General features: G+C 38.3%; 1 protein-coding gene across 1 annotated transcript in view; it reads left to right on the forward strand.

Annotated features, from left to right (window-relative positions):
• LOC131965453 (potassium voltage-gated channel subfamily D member 3-like) overlaps nucleotides 1-19,869 on the forward strand; it is a 170,500-nt gene that overhangs the window by 41,388 nt on the left and 109,243 nt on the right. Inside the window, exon 2 of the mRNA XM_059328500.1 lies at nucleotides 7,635-7,759. The gene's annotated coding sequence lies outside the window, so the exon portion shown is untranslated. The remainder of the gene's footprint in view (nucleotides 1-7,634; nucleotides 7,760-19,869) is intronic.

Raw genomic sequence — 19,869 nt, forward strand, 5'->3', positions numbered from 1 at the left:
ACAAATGAGAAAGTCTACAAAATAAAAGTATATGCTCTGGAATGTAGTATATGAAAGGTACATTTGTCCATACTGATAGGATAAATGTTTGATTTGACTTTCTTGTAAAACAACATAAACACATACAGATAAGAATTCAATTACATTCATAACAAAACTCATTAGGTATTTTTTTTTATCTAACAGACATAATGATATATTCATTCAATATTGTAAATGTCACCATACAAACCATCTGTTAAGCCTTTTATATAAAATATTCAAACATTATTAATTATTCCTGTGAAAGCGTCCCTTGCATTGATTCCTGGATTTGTGGGATTACAGTATTATTGACTGCCATCTGGTGGTATAGTCACTGTAGGAGCCGGAGTGGCCTAGTCTGCAGAGCTGGGATGACTGTGTGCTGTTGGAGAAATGTCAGTGGGTTTCTGAGTTCACTTGGGAAATCAAAAGCTTTACAGACCGTAGATGGAGCTAATATAACAGCCAGCTTCAAACTAAAAGCACTGACAGTTCTTAGTAAAGGAACAGTTGGAGGTATTACGGTAACATACCCTGTGTTTCTGAAATCACATAAATAAACTTACCGCAACTTCTGTCTCTTGTTAGCAGCACTCAGGAGCAACATAGGGTTGTAAAGGTTTTACTCTATAGTGTATGGGGACAGGTTGGATACAGCTTTGTGTTTGTCTGGCACAGAGCTCCAGATGCCATGTGACAAAAGTCAGATGAGGTATTCACAGACCTGAAAATTTGAGGTTGTCAAGGCCTGTAATACATAATAGCTGCCAGTAGAGTGCAATGCTCACACAACTCAAGCCAAATTTACTGTAGCCAAAGTGGTTTTGTCACCCAAAGCAAAACCATGCAGAGAACAATACATGGATGAGCATAATTGACAGTCCAGCGCTTTTACTGTAATGTTGCCGATAAAGCTTATTCTACTCATGTACTCCTAAGTCATGTCAGTGATGTGAAGTGTAACACTGCAATCTTGCTGTTAGAAGAGAGCACTTTGGTGTGTTGGACAGCAATTTTGCTTGAAATTACAAGACATACCACCTTGTGTCAGCGCTAAATTGGCACAGTTAGCACAAATACGCTGCATAGCCATACATAGGAGGCTCTCTGTTGTGCAATTTGATAACCGTGTCCCTTTTTCCTGCTATCTTCAGGGTATACAGAGAGCAAAGTCAGAGAATTGTCGCTCCTGATAGGCTGATGGTGCAGAGAGCCTCTTCAGCCCTAATAGAGAGTCTCTATTTCAGGCTCTTCAATTAAGCTGCTCTGCTCAGCCTGCTGACTGGCTTCTGTGGAGATCTCTGTCCTCAGAGTCTTTGTCCTGTGTCCTCGTCTCCCTTTGCCAAACAGTTTATAGTGTTCAATTTTCCATTTTCTTTGGTGTAGTCGGGTCAAGGGTACAATTTGTGAGTGCTGGCCTCTAAAACCAGAACATTTGGCGAGGTTGGTGGAGAATGGATTTTGGAAAAAAATATTTCACAAAATATATTTCCTGCACTGATAACAATACCTGGGCTTTCATCATAAGCTGCATACCCTACTGGTGGAAGGAACTTGATCATTCTTTTATGTGAAAGGCAAAAGCAGACTTTCCTAACTAACCAGCACAGAATATAATAAAAATGTTCTAATTTGCTGAAATGGTATTAAGTATTAAAATAATTAATCATGTACCAGCAACTTTGTAAACAATCCTCAAACTTTACAAGACATATAATTCAGACATAAGTCTTTTAAATGAAGCAACAAATTGGTCAAAACTTGGAGTAATTAAGTGTACAGTGTATAATGTATATAGAATATAAAGATACAATTGAAAGAAAGAGATCGGCCTCTTTGTCACAGATGCTGGATCCAGCTGTTTCAGTCAGTATCAACCAATATCAGATATCAGTATCAGTATGTAGTATCAGTGAATCCCTGAAAAAAACCTCAGTTTTCTCAGAATCATAAAGAATATTCAAAATTGGTTTGGTTTGATTAATGCAACCATGGAAGTTAACTAATGTATATACATATATTCTCTGCAACTCAGAGGGAAATATTATTCCACTTTATGTATTATTATTTTACAAATTATTTGTATTTTTTGCGCACAAAACATTTTAATATTTAAATTTTCCCAACAGCTGAAAAATATTGACATTTGGCTGCAACTGCAACAGGAGAATGCTACTTACACATTAATGCATCAGCTAGAATCTCAAAACATATTATAATTATAAAAATAGTCAGTTTTTTCTACACTGAGTAGTTTTGATATGTTATTTTGATATGTTATTTTGCAATAATTCTTTAGTTCTTTCACTTAGGTCACATTTTAGATGCAGGACCTTCACTGGCTGAATAATAAATACACTATTTTTTTTTTTTTTTATCAAAGGTTATTGCCATTTTTCTTCTTTTTCTTTTAAACACTCTTCAGAAGTTGTGTTTCTTTTTCAGGAATGCCCTGATTGTTAACACTGATAACAAAATAATTCAGTGCTGAAACCCTGCAGTCCTACAAAACATATTCAGAAGAAAGACCTACAAGTCTAAATTTTGTTGTGTCAGCACAACTTTTCTCTTTTGTACTTTTTCACACCAATCTTCCCCCATGCGCTCTTTCTCATCTCTCCTGACATAATCGCTGACTCAGGTGTTTTTGTCAAGTCCATAGCTCATTTTCCCAAAGGTGCCCTGTCTCTCAGTGAGTTCCTAAATCCAAGCCTAAACAGAACAATCACATTTAGCTCAGCACAGCTGGAACATCGTAAAAAAAAAAAAAAAAAAAAAGTGCACTTTGACATTCAAAATAGCTGCTTGAATGATAAAGAATATTTCCTTTAAAGGTCATGTTAAGCTAAAATGGAGGTCTTTTCAGCTGTGTGAAAGCAGTTCCAGGTTTCATCAAAAGAAAATGTTTCCGAAGTTCCCCTTAAAAAAAACTGCTGAAGCCATATTTAACCCCCAGCATCTGGGGCCCCAGTCAGGCTTTGAATGAACACACTACAAAACTTCAATCTCTCCTCCTTGTGCCGTATCATTCCCTGCTTAAGTGAAAGTATTTTGGCATTCAGATTGAATATTTCATCTCCGTTTCACACCTGGCGCTCCGTCGTAGATGCCAGACATAATGTGAAGATGACACACCATGGTGGCACAGACACGATCAGAGGAGGGATGGAGAGAGGGAGCGGTAAATATAGCATCAGAGTCTTGGCAGGAGCCGACGACAATCTAGGACCTAATCTGAGGCAGTTATCAGCATCTGTTGCCTGGCACCCAGTTCTGTGGGGGTTTTAGTTATTCATCTATTGCTCCATATCTGTCACTTTTTTTATGCATCTGATTCCCTCGTACAGACGATGCATTCAAGAGTGTGGGAAGATGTAACCTCTCAATACCCCCCAGTGAGTCAGTGTGTTAGTAATACACACGTGGCTACTGCACTCACCTGATTGCATGCAGAGCTGTGAAAGAGGTTGAGGTTGAAGAAATTGATTTGTTTTGCCAGTGGCCATGTTAAATGTAAATTGCATGAGTGCCTGACCTTGAAGCGGTCCTGATTAGTCATTTGCATATCTCCAGAGTGGTAATGTGTCTTCAAGCAGCAGACGGTGTCACTGTTACCAATGTATTTGTTTTCTAATCATGTGGCAGCAGCTGGATGTGGAATTTAATATCTAACAACTGTTTAGTTATTCATGTATTCACAGTAGGAAAAGTTACAAAACTTTGATATAAGGCATTGATTGAACCCTAAACAGTGTGCAAAACTAAACAGGTGCTCCCAGTCATGTCAGTTTTTCAAGTTTATTTTGACTTCATCCACAGGAAGATGAAGATGATCTCTGGAAGGATTAGCTGAAATAGACACAACCGATTTAATTTATGGCTGAGACAACAAGAAGCCTCTGAGCTTAGACAAACTATAGCCCACTAAGGTATGAGCTGACAAAAATGGAGCCTCCTACAAATCACTGGCTTACAAGAGAACAGAGATAAATGGAGGTTTTGGCATGTTGGATGTGATTTATTGGCACCCTGGGTGATATTTGAATCAACTTTTTTTTGACAAAGGTCTTTTCTCCCCAACTGGAAAAACCAACCCCATCAATTTGGATGTCCGAACGCAGTCTTTGTTATCGAGGCTTGTGAGTTATAAACCAACAGTGTGTTGATCAGCATGGGGTTCTGAGAGTTTTATGACCCTGTCGGAGCTGAGTACACCTCAGCTCATTTTCCTGAAGGTGAATTGTTTTTGTAAACTATTCAGAGAGAAATACATCGGCTGAGTTTGACGGCGCTTTTTAATTTAATATGTCATTTTCGAACGAGAAATGATCGCCATCTTAAACTCAAATACTCTTCAAACCCGCGTCAAAACCTTGAAATGTGACGTATTGAGTCCTTTCTGATGTCGACGGATAAATGAAAAGCGTCACTGCTTTCCCTAATAAAAACAGCAGAGCTAAAACAAGTTTGCTGGACTCAATACTTCACTTCAAAACTCGACCCAATCTCCTTGACTTAAAGAAAGGGTCAGAAGTTTCTTCTCTACAACTGGCAATGTAAGATGATCAATACCACACATGCAGACAACTAAAAAAAATCCTCAAAGGGCATAACTATAAAAGGGCAAAGTGGCAGTCTAAAGATATCATGTCTCTCTCCTCCTCCCAAATGATACTCTAAGTGTCTAAAAACCGCCATTTGAATAAATAATGGCACAATACACAACACCCATATCTCTGTTGGAAGGGGCGGCCTGTTTATCCAGGCAGCCATCCAGGCTAAAAGCACCAGATAGCAAAATTATGAATGGTAATTTAATCACATAATGGCTCCTATTCTCTCCAAAAGTCTAATTCCTTGTGTCTGCTCCTCAGTAACAAGTATGCAGTGTGAATTTTAATGACGGGTATTGAGGACAATTGTTTTATTCCATTTTAGACAACTCTGTTCGTGACTGATGGAAAATGATCTCCAGCAGATTCAATATAATAACTCAAAGGAGAGCGCATGATGTGCATGCCTGATACGAACGCTGTTATAAAACTGAATTAGATTATCTACTTCATAAGAAATATCTAAGCTATAAGAACTCAAAGGAGCCTCTTTATCATTTTCTCTCCTGCTTTGCACATTCCAGTATTTATCTGCAGGGCTAGAGGATAGTCAAAGAGACAGTTGGCAAGATTTTGAGACCTTAAATATTCATAAATATACTGTATTAAATAATATTACAATTGCAATTCCCAAAAAGTTGTGATACTGTGTAAAACGTAAATAAAACCACAAGTTTAACAGTTTGGAATATACGTCACAGAGTAATAGCAAATTATCACATTGTGTTTAATTCACTTTTTAGATGACTCCCCGACTTTTTTGGAACTGGCGTTGTAGCTCACCAGTGCATGAGTCCATTCTAGAAATATTATTACAATTCTTGGATGACTCTGCAAATCCTCTGCATATAAATACAATAGAAATTATTTTTTTAATTTATTTTTTTATTTGCAACTCCAAAGTTTAAAAATGATTGTGTTCTGCAATATTTTTGCACTGTAACTAAAAATAGTTAAGGTTAGTGGAAAATTATGGTCACAATTAATTAAAATGTAAAATGTAATCTCTGAACCCATCTACTGTCTGTAAGTTTTTGTTTTAACATCAGAAGAGTTTTTCGGATAAGGAAAAACTGTCTTAAACTGTCTGGCAAATGTATCTATCTCAGGAAACACTGAGTGGGGAGTAGAAACCTAAACCATATAAGGACAGAGCTGCTTATATTTGCTCTAAAGGCTTCCAGGATGGATTCCATGCAGTGGAAAAAACTAAACAGTGTATTTTTCAGCCCCTTGTAACACTTAATGGTTTTAGAAAGGTAAGAGAACCCTCCAAATTATTTGTATGGTCCCGTGCACAAAGCTTTGTTGAGAAATGTTTGTGAGATATGGTTGCTATAAGCTTTGATTGGACAGTCACTGTTCAGGGTATAGAGTTAACTCAATGGTTGGTTTCTGCATTGGCACTGAATGCTAAGTATGAGACTATAGCCTCTTTAGCCACTGAAATAATCTAGACCTGGTCCACATATGGAGAAAAAAAAAGAAATCTGCCTTAGCTGCATTTTCACAAATAGAATAAAGCTTTCACAAATCAGAAACTGTGTGTTAAAAGTCTGTAGCCTCTCTGGGATAATCTAATCCAAATTTGAGCAGTCTAGATACAGTGGTTTTCTATCTAGACTTGGTCTAATGTGGTCCATGTATGAAAGAAAACTGTTGAATCTGCCTTTACTGCATTTTCACAAATATAATAAAGCTTTCACAAATTAGAAACTGTGTGTTAAAGATCCTGCAGCCTCTCTGATCTAATCCAGTCCAGATTTGACAAGTCTGTGTACAGTGGTTTTCTAGCTGGACTAAAGTGGTCTACAAATGAAAAAGCCATAGAATCTGCCTTCATTGCATGTTCACAAATACAATCTATCTTTCTCAAATCAGAAACTAGGTTTAAAAGAGTCTTTTAGTCCAAATCCGACAAGTCTGGGTACAGTGGTTTTCCACCTAGACCTGGTCTAATGTGGTCCACACACACACACACACACTGGTAAACTGTAAAACACTATATATATTTAACACACACACACACACACACACACACACACACACACACACACATATATATATATAAAATCAGAAACTATGTGTTAAGTCTGTAGCCTCTCCACAGTATTTTCACCATCAGTGTGTTCTAAAGTGTTCTACATATTACATATTTGTGAAAATTTAATATGCCTTTATTGCATTTTCACAAATAGAATAAAACTACTTTTGGTCTTACAGCCACACTACTTTGTTGAGAAATCTAACAGAAGTTATGGTTGCTATGAGCTATAATTGGACAGTCACTGCTCAGGGTATAGGGTTAACTGAATCCTGCATTGGCACTGAATGGTAAGTATGAGGTGCAAAATTACCAACAATGAACATAACATAGGCACATTGGCTGTTGTTATGTAACAGAGTTAGTGCAATTACCTGTGCAGTATGAATCAATATTGATTTAGTTTCATTTCCATGACACTTGGTTAACAAAACAAGCCTTAAAAGCAAAACAGCTTTGATCAGTCACTCTTTAAATAGGATGTTCTCTATAATGTGTATGTTTATCACCCCTGGTGAACATAAAATGCATTCAGTCGTCCTTTTTGCTTTCCCTCTTACCAATTTTGGCTGTAACTAATCGATAGTCAAAGGATAGATTGCTTTTTGAGCAGGTGGAAGTATCCCACAGGACAAAGCGTGGCAGGGTGTTATTCAGCCGGTGCCGTTCTGAAAGCCAAGCACTTTTCACTTTTATGTTGAAATGGTGGCGCTATCGATTCAGAGACACAAGCGGCGAGGGCTTTCAAAGCATCCCTCTACCCCCCTGTGTATCAACGATCTGTTTGAGGGGATTTGCCGGTGTATTCCTGCAAGAAAACCAAAATCTGAGCAAATACTCTGAGATATCAATGAGTGATGTGAAACAATTTTTGTCAGCGAGTGTTTAGAGGAAGATGAGCAGCAGGTAGCAAACACAGTCTGAAAAGAAGACAATGATTTTTTTTTTCCCAGACACAATGATGACCAGATGAAGTATGCTTATTACGCTTGTTTTGAACTCATCAAAACTCCGTGTGCTGAACACAATCAAGCTGATCTGCAGCTGGACTCAAGTAAACACCATTTGACTTATGCAGGTGAGTAAAAGTGATTTTCTCTCTGATGTGAAACAGCAGGCTGTGACTGCTCATATAGTGCAGTGTTTACCTCCAGCTTTGTCATCATCGCTCACCAGACAGATTGATTCAAAGGCCCAATCAGACCATTTGAAGTGGATTGTTTGTTTATACGTTCCTCTAACTTTGAGCATTCTTTGTGCAATGCCCTCTTTCAGTCTTTGTAAAAAGCCTACAATTTCTCACTGTGGCAAAGATCCTCGGAAAAAAGCCCCAGATTCTGTCGTTCATCAGTTAAAAAAAGAACATTAGAAAGTCTGAGATGACAAACAAATTGCATAGTGCAGCGTTTGGAACGGCTACGAAAAGAAACTTGAAGATGGAGGAGGAAAAGTTTTAAAGAATTCCAGCATCATAGCAGAGGAGGGATAAGATGAGGGTTTTAAAAAATGCAATCTTAAACAGAAATGCCAAACGGATGTAGGTATTTAGATAAGGTATTCCCTCCATATCACACACGCCAGGGAGGAAATTGGACACAGCCAAAAATGTCTGAATGCCGTTGCCCAAAAATTTTAAGTACTCAGTCATACTTCACTCTAATCTAATTGAGTTGGAAATTAAAGCACCAGAATAAGGTTAGTGACAGAGCTTTTATAAATGAGGTATAATAATAGCCAAAGAAAATTGGATGTAATGATATCATCGAGTCAGTTTTAGGATTACCAAGTCATATGGAAGCTAAAAAACCCCAGACAGAGGAATGTAAAGTGTGTAATTGTTTTTTGTTGGAAATGACAATCACATGCCAGTTGCACTCTATAAAAATACAGTAACACTGTGTGTGTGTGTGTGTGCGTGTGCGTGTGCGTGTGCGTGCGGCCTCCAAACACAGGCCGCTTTTTTTTCAGTGTGAGTCAAGTATGAAATATAAAGTGTGGCTAAAAATACATAAGTATCTTCTCTGTCTAATATTATAATGATATCAAATAGTTTTGTAAACTCTTTGTGATTAACAGTTTTTTTATATACTGTATTATATTGTTGAAGAGCTATAGTATGTGCACATCTGAATCTGAAAAGAATGTACTGTATTTAAAGAATACCTGCACAGAAATGTCAGAACAGAAATCTTTGTGTGTTTTTTTTTCAAAGAAGCAGATTGAAATAGTTTTTGTTTGTGAAGTCCATCAGGTTCAAAGCATGCAAGTAGCCTTCAAGATATTAACTTTGTCCATGAAAATATCATCAAAATGCCATCACAACATTGAATCGTCTATTCCTTTGTGTATGTGTGTATGTGTGTGTGTGTGTGTGTGTGTGTGTGTATGGCCACTGACCTTTAGTTTATTAGCTCCAGTGTTCACAGGCAGGTACCACTGTTCCAGTTTCTTTGATTTTTATGTTCTTTTACACACAAACACACACTCTCTCTATGTTATTTTGAACCCTCAACAACCCAGACCTTCTGAAGTGATGACTAGCTTAATTTCCATTCAAACGAATTGCAAATTTTAACTGAAAATCTTTGGAGAAAACGGGCCAAAGGAAATGTGATTGAATTCTTGTTTCTACTCGTACTGTTATGTGATTATTCGGCCAATTCTTCAGTTAGAAAACATTGTGCCATTGCAGAAGAGGAGGGCACAACAAGATGACATTAATTAAAGTCCTCCAATGTAGAAAACACTTGTTCTGTGTATCAGAGCCAACTAGCACAACCTGCAGTCCTTTCACATTTCTCACTTCAGGAGACATCACCGGGAGGGCAGCGGACCTTCATGTTAACAGTTGTATCTAACTGGCGACGAGTGGCTGATCCTGCAGTCAGGATGTTACCTTGAGCTATACAAACTTTTCTGCTAGCAAAGGTCTAAGGTCTTTTTTTTTTTTGGATTAACTCATTCAAAGTTCAGTCAATACAATGTCAGAGAATTGTGGAAAAATAAGCCTGATGGAAACTTAGCTCAAGGTAACACCCTTACTGATAATTTGTGGTTTTCGCCGGTTCAACTCCGGCCTGTGGCTCTTCTGTGTGGAGTTTTCATGTTCCCTTTTGTCAATGTTGGTTCTCACCAGGTACTCTGCCTTCCTCCCACAGTCAAAAAAAAAATTAATAATTGTTAATTGGTGTTAATTGGTGACTCTGTGTCAGCCCTGCGATATTCTGGCAACCTGTCCAGGGTGTACCATAAAAGAAAAACATATTTTTTAAAAACAGTTTAAGGGGGGCGTTCCCGGTGGCACACCTGGTAGAGCGCGTACCATAGAGGCATTGTCCTCGTAAGCGGGCGGCCCGGGTTCGAATCCGACTCGGAGCCCTTTCCCGCATGTCTTCCCCTCTGTCTCCCCCTTCACTCTGTCCTATCAATAAAGCCCCAAAATGGCCAAAAAAAAAAAAAAAAAAACAGTTTAAGGAACGACTCACGGTGCAAGGGATAGTTCACCACTTTGGTACAGATAGAAATATCTCAAAAACATTGGATGGATTGGCATGAAATTGAATTGAATTATGATATTGATATTGAATTACACTACGATATCGTGCCAAACGGATGAAAACAAATCACTTTGGAGATCCCATGACGTTACTCCAATGCGACCAAATTTAAACTTGTCATGTAGTTTTGGTTTATAACCGAATAAAAGCTAATAACATTCTCTTTAACAAATCTAAGCAAAATCTAAACTAAGATTATTAAATTAGTAAGTAAACCTGCTCATCATCTGCATTTCAGCATTGTCACTGTGCGCGTGTTAGCATTTAGCTCAAAGCATCACTGTGTCTCAGTACAACCTCAGAGCTGCTAGCCAGGATGTAGATTTTTACTTTCGTTTCTTATTAAATGACCTGATTAAATGGTCAGTTCTTAGAATTTCTGTCATTTGACACACCAGTTTATCAACTTATCGTTTCAGGACGATATGCTTTATTTAGATGTTATTGTGGAATTCCTCAAGATTGTTATTCCCTCCAAGGACAATCTAGTGGCTGTCTTGCGTCTGTTTAATGCTTTGATGTCTCTGAATAACTGTGTTGCAGATAATGATGCAAACCATTATACAGTAACTGGGTCAACACAGGAGAGACCCAGTTGGGCTTTTACATCCTCCTTTTGTCACATTGCCATCTATTAGCCTAGCATTGTGTGTGTGTGTGTGTGTGTGTGGGGGGGGGGGAGGGGTTATTAATTTGTTTGTTAGCACATACATGCAAATGAAAATAATGCAATCTTGAAAAACAAACAAAACAAAACAAATAGATCCAGTCTAAGCCCTTACAGAATGATGTTTGAAGTGGCGCTTCAAGACCAAATTCACTGATGTGTGCGAGTGGTATGCTCACGTAGCTTTTTTTAGTTTAACAAATACCAACTGTAGTGACCCGATTTCTACTCGAAAAAGATTCCACTAGTGTGATGAGATCCCGTTCAAAGTTTTTTACGCGCACAAATGAAATGTCCAGTGTCCGTATATCAATTCACTCAGTTTATTATCACGTCTCCAAACAAAGGTATACTTCCTTCTTTAACAAATAAAGTTAAATCTTCCAATTTATACATCACATTTCTGCAGTCACAAAACTGTGTGCCTCCTGGGCATCTCCACACAATCATTCATACACCGGTGCCTTTATTAACTCGTGACATCAGAACCCATAATGAGCGGGGCAGAGGATCTTTAGGGCCAGATAGCAGGTCAGCAGTAGATGCCACATGAAAAGCTGTCAACCTGGAGATTCATTTGAGATGCAGCGCAGCACTGTGTGTTTTCTCGTCATGAATCTGTGAAACATTGTGCTTTGGTAAGCCGCATATTGAAATATTTCTAAATTAGAGTGTGCTGATTTATGTCTGTTAAGTTGTTGCAGCAATTTTCTGGGTTGATACCATTTGTGTCAAATTTTTACCACTAATCATGTGATCAAAAAATAAATAAATAAATCTATACTACATTCAGAAGGATGCATTTTTTTTTACAAAATAATGCATGGGTCTAGCACAAATTGGGCTGATCTGCAAAGTGAGTCATCAATGCCAATGGACCACATTTGTATTAGTTATCTTGAGGTCAAATTTTCATCAAAATTTTGCTTGAATTTGAGTTATTTAGCTTCCTTCCCAACAAATGGGCACATCGCATGACATGGTTGGTACCTATGGATTAGGTTATTTTGTATTTAATATGATACCAATATCTTCACTCTGGCTTTAACATATAGTCAGCTAGAGCCTCTTGCAGACAGTTGCATGAATATGGGGGCCAGAGTGGAGTCCAGGCTTATTGTTACAGGGGCCCTTTACCCCACTTTCCCCCCTTTGAACCACCAGTGGACGTATGTCACATTTGAACCCATTGAGGTGGATGATTTTGTCAGTCAGGATCTCTATAATTGAAAATATTCATTACTGAATGTAATTTATTACTTTGTCATAAATCAGCCTTGGAGTCCTCGGACCATTCACAGCGCTCATTAGACTTTTAATTAAAACACTGAACTATGATAACGTTGCTATTTTCTGAAGGGCAATGAAATATAATGGGATTATTTTTTTTTGCATTGAAGAGTAGTGTACAAGGTATCACCCAAGTTTAGTTCATTCACTTTATCTTACTGTATTTATATCAGGGACCATGGCCAAAAATTCATTAATCTCAAGGGAAAAAATGCTGTGTACCAGATTTAGCTACCCACTAATTTCCATCTGTAGTCCCTGGGCCGGTAAAAAGGAAAAAATAAAACCTTTCATCAACACTACACATGGAAAAACAACATATTGACATTTTTTCAGATTGCAACTGTCCTTCAAGTCATTTTGAGTCCTGTGTGATATTACAGCATGCTTACAATATATTTGTAGTCAGCGCAAGACACTGGTGAACATGTGGATCAGTATTTTATGTTTCCTGCATGCTAAGCACATTTAAAGGCATATGTTAATCTAACAGCAGAATGTTCTGCACCAGCAACAATGTGAAGGATGCCGTAAACAAACAACTTCCAGAAGGAATCATTTACATTAGAGCGCTCAGTGCTTTAATGTGTAATTGGTAAGTTTAACACACCTGCATTTTCTAGGTCCATTTACCGTGACAAATTAGTTTTTAAACTCAGCCATAAAGCTTTCTATTCATCATTTCGGTTAGACTTATGACAGTGTGTGTATATATGCTAATTCCTCATTCTGCTCCCAACTGACTTGACTGTGTTTTCTTATGAATTTCACATAGGATTTTTTTGGAATGGTGTTTATTTGCTCTGCAGCTTAAAGCTTAAGAGGTTCCCAGAGTCAAAATAATTTCTCTCTCAGTGGTGGGCTTCCATGAGTAAAGCAGCTGCCTTACACAACAACCAGCCTGACGGCGTTGGTCAACACTGCAGTCAATCCGTGTTTTGTCTCCGTCTTTGTATATTTTCTCTGCATCTCCACAACAGGGTCGGCTCAACAGGATTCATGCATGTTAACTGTGGTGTGGTTTGTGTTTTGGATAATGAAGCCTGTGGCGTTTTTTGTAACGTGAGTCATAAGATGACTGCCGCGAACACAATCAATGCTCCTAGCTTTCATCTGAACTCATTTATCATCACACCCACATTTTCTCTTTGGGTCTATAGTCTGTCAGACTGATGGGCTTACTTGCCTTTTTCTTCCTAAGATACACACACTTGTGATTTTTCACGATTCAGACACCATCTTCTTGTTATTAGATCTGTCTTTTGTTATCCTTTTTGTAGCCTCTCAGGCCCACTGCTTCTCCAGCTGTTCACTCTGTAATAGTTCAGAGGACACCTGTGGCTCATGTCAGCCTCTCTACCCTTTACTTCCTTGTCTTGAAAGCCACATACATCCCGTTCTCTATATATATGATCTGTTTTTCTATCCATCTTTCCATCTATGATTTTTAAAATGGGATTCTAGGATTTAACAAAGAAATCCGCCGTCATTCCCTGCTGAATACCCACTCTTATCTACCTTGAATTGCAGTATTAAAGCAGTGACGAATGGGTAAAGGATAATGCCCGTAGAAAAATTCTAACCAGATAATGAAAGGCATCAAACCCTTTATATTTAAAACATTCCTACTCATGATAAATGTTCAATAGACCAGAGCTTGTCAGAAAGATTACATGATACTAAACCAATTGCAATCACCATGGGTCACATAGACAGGGCTGCTTTATACACAAGATATGCAGTGTGAGATGATGCAAGAGTAAATTATGGAGCTATAGGATGTTTTCGGTTTTCATCTCAGCCTGAAAAGAGATTTTTAAATGATGTGAGAGGGGTCAATTTAGTGTAGAAAATAGGAGGTTCACTGTTATATTAAAACTCGCTTCATAACTAGATTTAGGAGAGAAGATCCAAGACTTAAAAAAAGTGAAACACAGATTCTGCAGCCTGTTCTCCCGTCAAAAACAGCAATATTGGTTTGTGTGTACAGCAGTGGTGGAAGATTTATTCAGATCCTTTCCTTGAGTAAAAGTACTAATACCACACTGTGAAATTACTCCACTAAAAGTAAAAGTCCTGTATTCTAAATTTACTGAAGTAAAAGTACAAAAGTATCAGCATCAAAATGTACTTAAAGTCTCAAAAGTAAAAAGTACTCGTTATGCAGAATGGAACCGCTGAGATATATATTCTAAATGTATTATTGGAATATTTGCTTTGATGCATTTATGTAAGCAGCTTTTTATTTCTCATGGTAGGGCTCATTATCTACTTAATATACTGTTATGAGGTTTCATTTAAAAAAAATGTGTAATCACTTTAAATGTATCGTGGTTTTATGTTAAACCTGAAAAGTAACTAAAGTTGTCAGCTAAATGTAGTGGAGTAAAAAGTACAATATTTGCTTCAGAATATAGTGGAGCAGAAGTATAAGTAACATAAAAAAGAAATACTCAAGTAAAGTACAAGTACCTCAAAATTCTACTTAAGTACAGTACTTGAGTAAATTTACTTAGTTACATTCCACCACTGGTGTACAGGCAGCAAAAATGAGCTATGTCTCCGTATTTCACCGACTGCTGCAATGCGTCCGCCACCATCTTGCTGATGAAGTAGCGGTTGACTGCGAAGCGAATTTAAAATGGCGGATTTCCGGTTGGAGGCTGGGGTGGTGCATGGGTCAAACAAGCGGTGGACTTTCACCCAGGAGGGTGGGGTTTGCGTCCTGTGTGAACTTAAGTTACGTTGTTTACTTAAGTTACGTTCTTGTCTTTATGTAACTAACAGTCACGTGACCCACTACTTCACTTACGGCATTTACGTACATTTATTTACTCTTTAAACTGTCCTTTATAACGCCTTACCAGAAGTTTTTTGCCAGTCAGTGATTTTACAACATATATCCACAGAAACTGCAGCCTTTTTACAACCACAGACTGTACATGTGTGCTATTTTTAGAACTCACCATTGTACCTTATATATGTGATGTGAAATGTGAACTGCCCAACATGATCTCACAGGAATCCGTGAAATAGCCACGGATTTGCTTAACTCAAAATCCGTGGAATAGCCACGGAATCACTCAAATTTCCGTGAAACTGACACGGATTTCGCTACAATGCAAGTTAATGACAGTCATATCCCGTAGCTATTCCAACATACAAAGTGATTATGCACATTCACTGAGTGAATATTTAGAAAATAAAACATATATTTCTCGCTAGAAATGTGATCAAAATCCATTTTTATGCAGAAACTAAGTCAAAATATTGATTTTTTCACAAAAAATGAGAGAACTGTCTGCCATGTTTTTTGTTCTGACCGCCGGCACCTTAAAAGTCACGTGACTTGGAACAAACCAATAGGAAAAAATATCCATGGAATAGCCACGGGATATGACTGTCAATAACTTGCATTGTAGCGAAATCCGTGTCAGTTTCACGGAAATTTTAGTTATTCCGTGGCTATTCCACGGATTTTGAGTTAAGCGAATCCGTGGCTATTTCACGGATTCCTGTGAGACCAGGTTCCAACTGCGATACGTGCCTGCGTGCCGTAATTTGTGGTACTGACACACGACCTCTTTTGCGATTTATGTGGGAGAACTTGCTGGATTTTGCATTGCACTTTTTTTAGATTTAGTATTTATCTTAGTCTTTAGGTGGAATTGTTTTTAAATTTTAGTCACATTTTAGTCACTGTTATCCATTTTTCTAGTTCTTTTTCTTGCTGAAAAATACTTTTTTTTTTTATCTCAGCTTCTCATGAAAGATGGTCATTCACAGCTACAGCAAAAGGTACCGTGCAGCGTACACAAAGAGGGTTGGCATCCATTCACTCAGAGTTTATTCTGACTCTAAAGGTGACTGGAAGGTGGCGGGTTAATGGGAATTCATTTTCTTACTCATCTATATTTCTACACATAAAGCATCTCTTTTTGCTTTTAAGTCTTTGCAGAGTGTTTTCCCCTGTGGACTGAATGCCACAGCTGAAGTGCAGAGAAGAAAAGATTATGTTCATAAGTCCATGAAAAGCTGTGAAGGATAGGAGGCTGAACATAGAAATAACCCCGAGATAATAACTTTCTGACATAATGATGATCAAACATCTAAATATAAGATCTTATTGTAGAAGTCTAATCTAATTCAAACGCTTCAGTCAAAATGAGAAACAGCTCACATAAATGGCAGCAGATGAAGCCTGATTCAGGTCCTGTTCTCTCATGGAGTTGCTCTGTGTAAGAGGCTATAACTCAAAACATTTGGCTTTCATCCAATCAGCATGCAGCGACCCAAGGTGCAGGACAGCGAGATGAAAACACCTTAAAAAACTCAGCTGTTTCAATTGCTGTGTAAGATACAAATGCATGATAAACGGTGATAGATTATAGCAGCATTTCTAAATGCCAGCGCCTTAAAAGCAAATAAATTTAGCCTTATCGGTGCATATTTGGATGATCTATTGACCACAAACTGTTTAATTTTTTGTTTTTCGTGCCTTTTTATCAGTGGAAATTTGAGCTGGATAAGTTTCAACAATTAAATGAACTGAAAAGCCACCTGCACATGACCTATTGCAAATAAGCAACAACTCATTTCTTGTTTTTCCTCACAGTTGAGCAGATCTAGTTTGAAATAAAGTTAGCAAGTTACCATGAAAACCCCTGACGAATTAGCAAGGACTTCAGAAAATGCCCCAATGAAGAAAATTGCATTACTTGAAAAGAAACGGCATTTGAAAAAGGGTTGACATAATTATTTGGTTGCAAGAGTTATTTGCAGTTATTTCCCTCTCTGGAAAGTATTTTAGTCTCTTGGTTTTTTTTAGCCTCTTTTCTTTTTTGAATATATGAAAGCCTCTAGTGTCACCCTCTCATGCAAAGTACTGGGAGAAAAAAATGCATGTAAGTGTTCTCTAAAGTTCAACTGCCACCCCAGAGGTTTCAACATGTCACAAAAAGGAGTAAGAGTGGGAAAAATGATCCACTGCACAGAGAGTATTATATCAGCATTTGGCAGATTGAGGCGATACCTAAAGAAAAAAAATACCATGAAATAAAAGACTGAATCTGCTGAAGACAAAGACGGCAATGTCAAAACTTCAAGAATTATTGTTTCATCTTACTATAAGCTGTAGAAACTAATATTTCTTTTAAATGGGTGTATACGCGAGGAAGGGGCTGATGTAACTAAAGATGTCGGCATAGTATGAATTTGTGTCTTCAGATTTTGTCTTTAATGATATGGTGTCAGTGGGTCCATGCGTCAAGTGTAAAAAGAAGTGGTTACCCAGCAGAGAAAATATGTTGTTTAAAAGGGGGAAAAAGAGAAAAACGCACCTAAAAATATTTTCATTCTTAGACTCCACAGTGTTGAAGGACCACAGATGAAACAAAAGCAAGCCTCTTTGTGCGAGACTCCCTGCAACTTAAAAAATGTTCAAAGACTCAATTCATGAATATTTTAAACGATGTGCCAGAACTTCATCTGAACATCTGAATGTACTGGAGTCCATCAATAGCCTATCTGTCTTAACACCCAGGCCACACAGTCTCGCTCCCTCTCTCCCTCTCTGTCTCTCACTTCGCCACTCTCTCTCTTCTAACGGCCGCACACAAGGCCAGCCATTCAAAGACCCTCCTCGTGCAGCCGCAGCAGTCCCCTGAGGTGCCTGTATGTACAGACCACGCTGCCTGGGTTTGAAGTGTGAGATAGGAGGGAGAGCCAGCGGCGCTCGTTGTGTCTCCCTCTCTGATGAGGAGGCTCCATATGGCCTCCTTTGACGCGCACTCTATGCTTTGCTCCAGTTTGATGATGAAGGCTTGTTTGAGAAAAATGATGGCGGATGGAGTTTTTTATTTCTGGTTTAATACAGACGCTTAACACTTGTGTAAGAGACTTTATGGCTAGTTATACATACTAAAAAGTTGTAAAAGTATCTCTTATGAATTGCAATGTTGCAGTTGGGCTTATTTTGTTTCCAGATCAGCTGAATGGTTATTTTTACCTCTTAAATGCCACCTGTCCCCACGAGGGGAGGTATAGGATTAGTGTTATGATTAGATCAAAGCTTATTTGAACTGATGTAGTTTAAGGATGTATCTTAACCACATGCCCAAGAAGCAAATTTTAAGAAATTTTAAATGAAGCCTCATACATTGTGTGTTGATTCACATCAATGGCGACACAACGTCTTTTTCTCTACACAACGCTCTCTCTGTTGCTGTTGTTCACTATAGTGAGGCTGACTAATGCTAATTTTGCTAACTATACTTTGCTAATGGTGTACAGCTTATAGTTAAACAGTAGTGAAACACAGGCTTGTGAACTTCAGTTCTGCATTACATGCGTCAATCTACATACTATCTATCCTGCATATGGCTACATGCACCAGGCTGTAACCTCTGTAATGTGATGGTTCAGTGTTTATTGTGTATATTTGTAGATATGAACATCTGCAGATTGTGAAAACATATATCTATGTAGGTGAAAAAGGGAGGTTTTGGTGTAATCAGGGTCCTCTTAGGGGGCATTCACCCCTGAGGTGTTTGGTCCGCTTGAAACAAACTGGTGCGTTTTCTCGGTCAGTCCGTTTGGTTTTTGCTGGTGTGAGTGCTCAAATGAACACCAAAGTCTGGTTTACTTCGAGTAAGAACCCAGTCCTAATTAAAGGAAGGTAGCCAAGCAAAACATGGCACATTCTGGGTTGAATTTGGGCTAAATTTGAGATTCAACACCAGGCACGGTAGTAGCAGGCTTGAAAAATGTCTTGTGGAAAGACGTGGTCTAATGATGACGTACGTATTGAAATGTGGTCAGACAAACATATATAACAGCTAATGGCTACACACAAAAACAACAAAGTCTTCAAATTATTTAGCGACAGATAGTGGCTAATGGATTTAATCGCACAGCAGATCAGTGCCACAGAAAAGAGTAAAACCTTTGCCAACAATACATCAAATCCTGAGACTTACTTCGAAAAAGTGTCAGCTCATTCCCTCACATATTCTGTCCAATAGACGGACAGTGTCAACAATTGTTTACAATGCTGCTTGATAAAGCACAGTATGAAAGCAAAGCAAACCAAACGAAAAATGCAACAATGTTGCAACTTCACCACTGAATTGCAAGGAGTCCACCAGACTTTATAAGTGAAAGTGACCTTATATTCCGTACAATACGGTGTTTAAGCCTAGAAAAACTGTACATGTTGCAGAGATTTGGAGGCCCAGCACCTCATTTTTGCCCTAAGCCCCTTAAGAAGTTTTATCCGGCCATGGTAAAACCCTTAAAATGGGAATGTTGCTTTACGAGAACCAAGGCAGTTTTCTACCTCATAAAGCATTGATTTAGCGCAGTAATTCTGCACCCTTTGAGTACTTACCTCACTATATAATATATAATTGCACTATTGAGTTTACTAGACTGTAGTGACCTTTTTATAGTCTCCTGTTCACTGTCCCTACCTTTTACAATACCGTGGTATTTTCTGCTATAGTAGGCAGTGCAGCAGCTCAGTGTGACAGGGTGAGACCGTCACATATGATGGTAAAGTGAGGCAGAAGAAGGAGGGCTGATGACAGAGCTGGCACAGTGAGAGAGACGCACATTGTACTTTGTGCCGGAGGAAAAGGAAGCGCGCGGCTCCTCTCCATCACATTTTTACTTTCA

Source organism: Centropristis striata, chromosome 3 (assembly GCF_030273125.1).
Source record: "Centropristis striata isolate RG_2023a ecotype Rhode Island chromosome 3, C.striata_1.0, whole genome shotgun sequence".
Lineage (NCBI taxonomy): Eukaryota > Metazoa > Chordata > Actinopteri > Perciformes > Serranidae > Centropristis > Centropristis striata.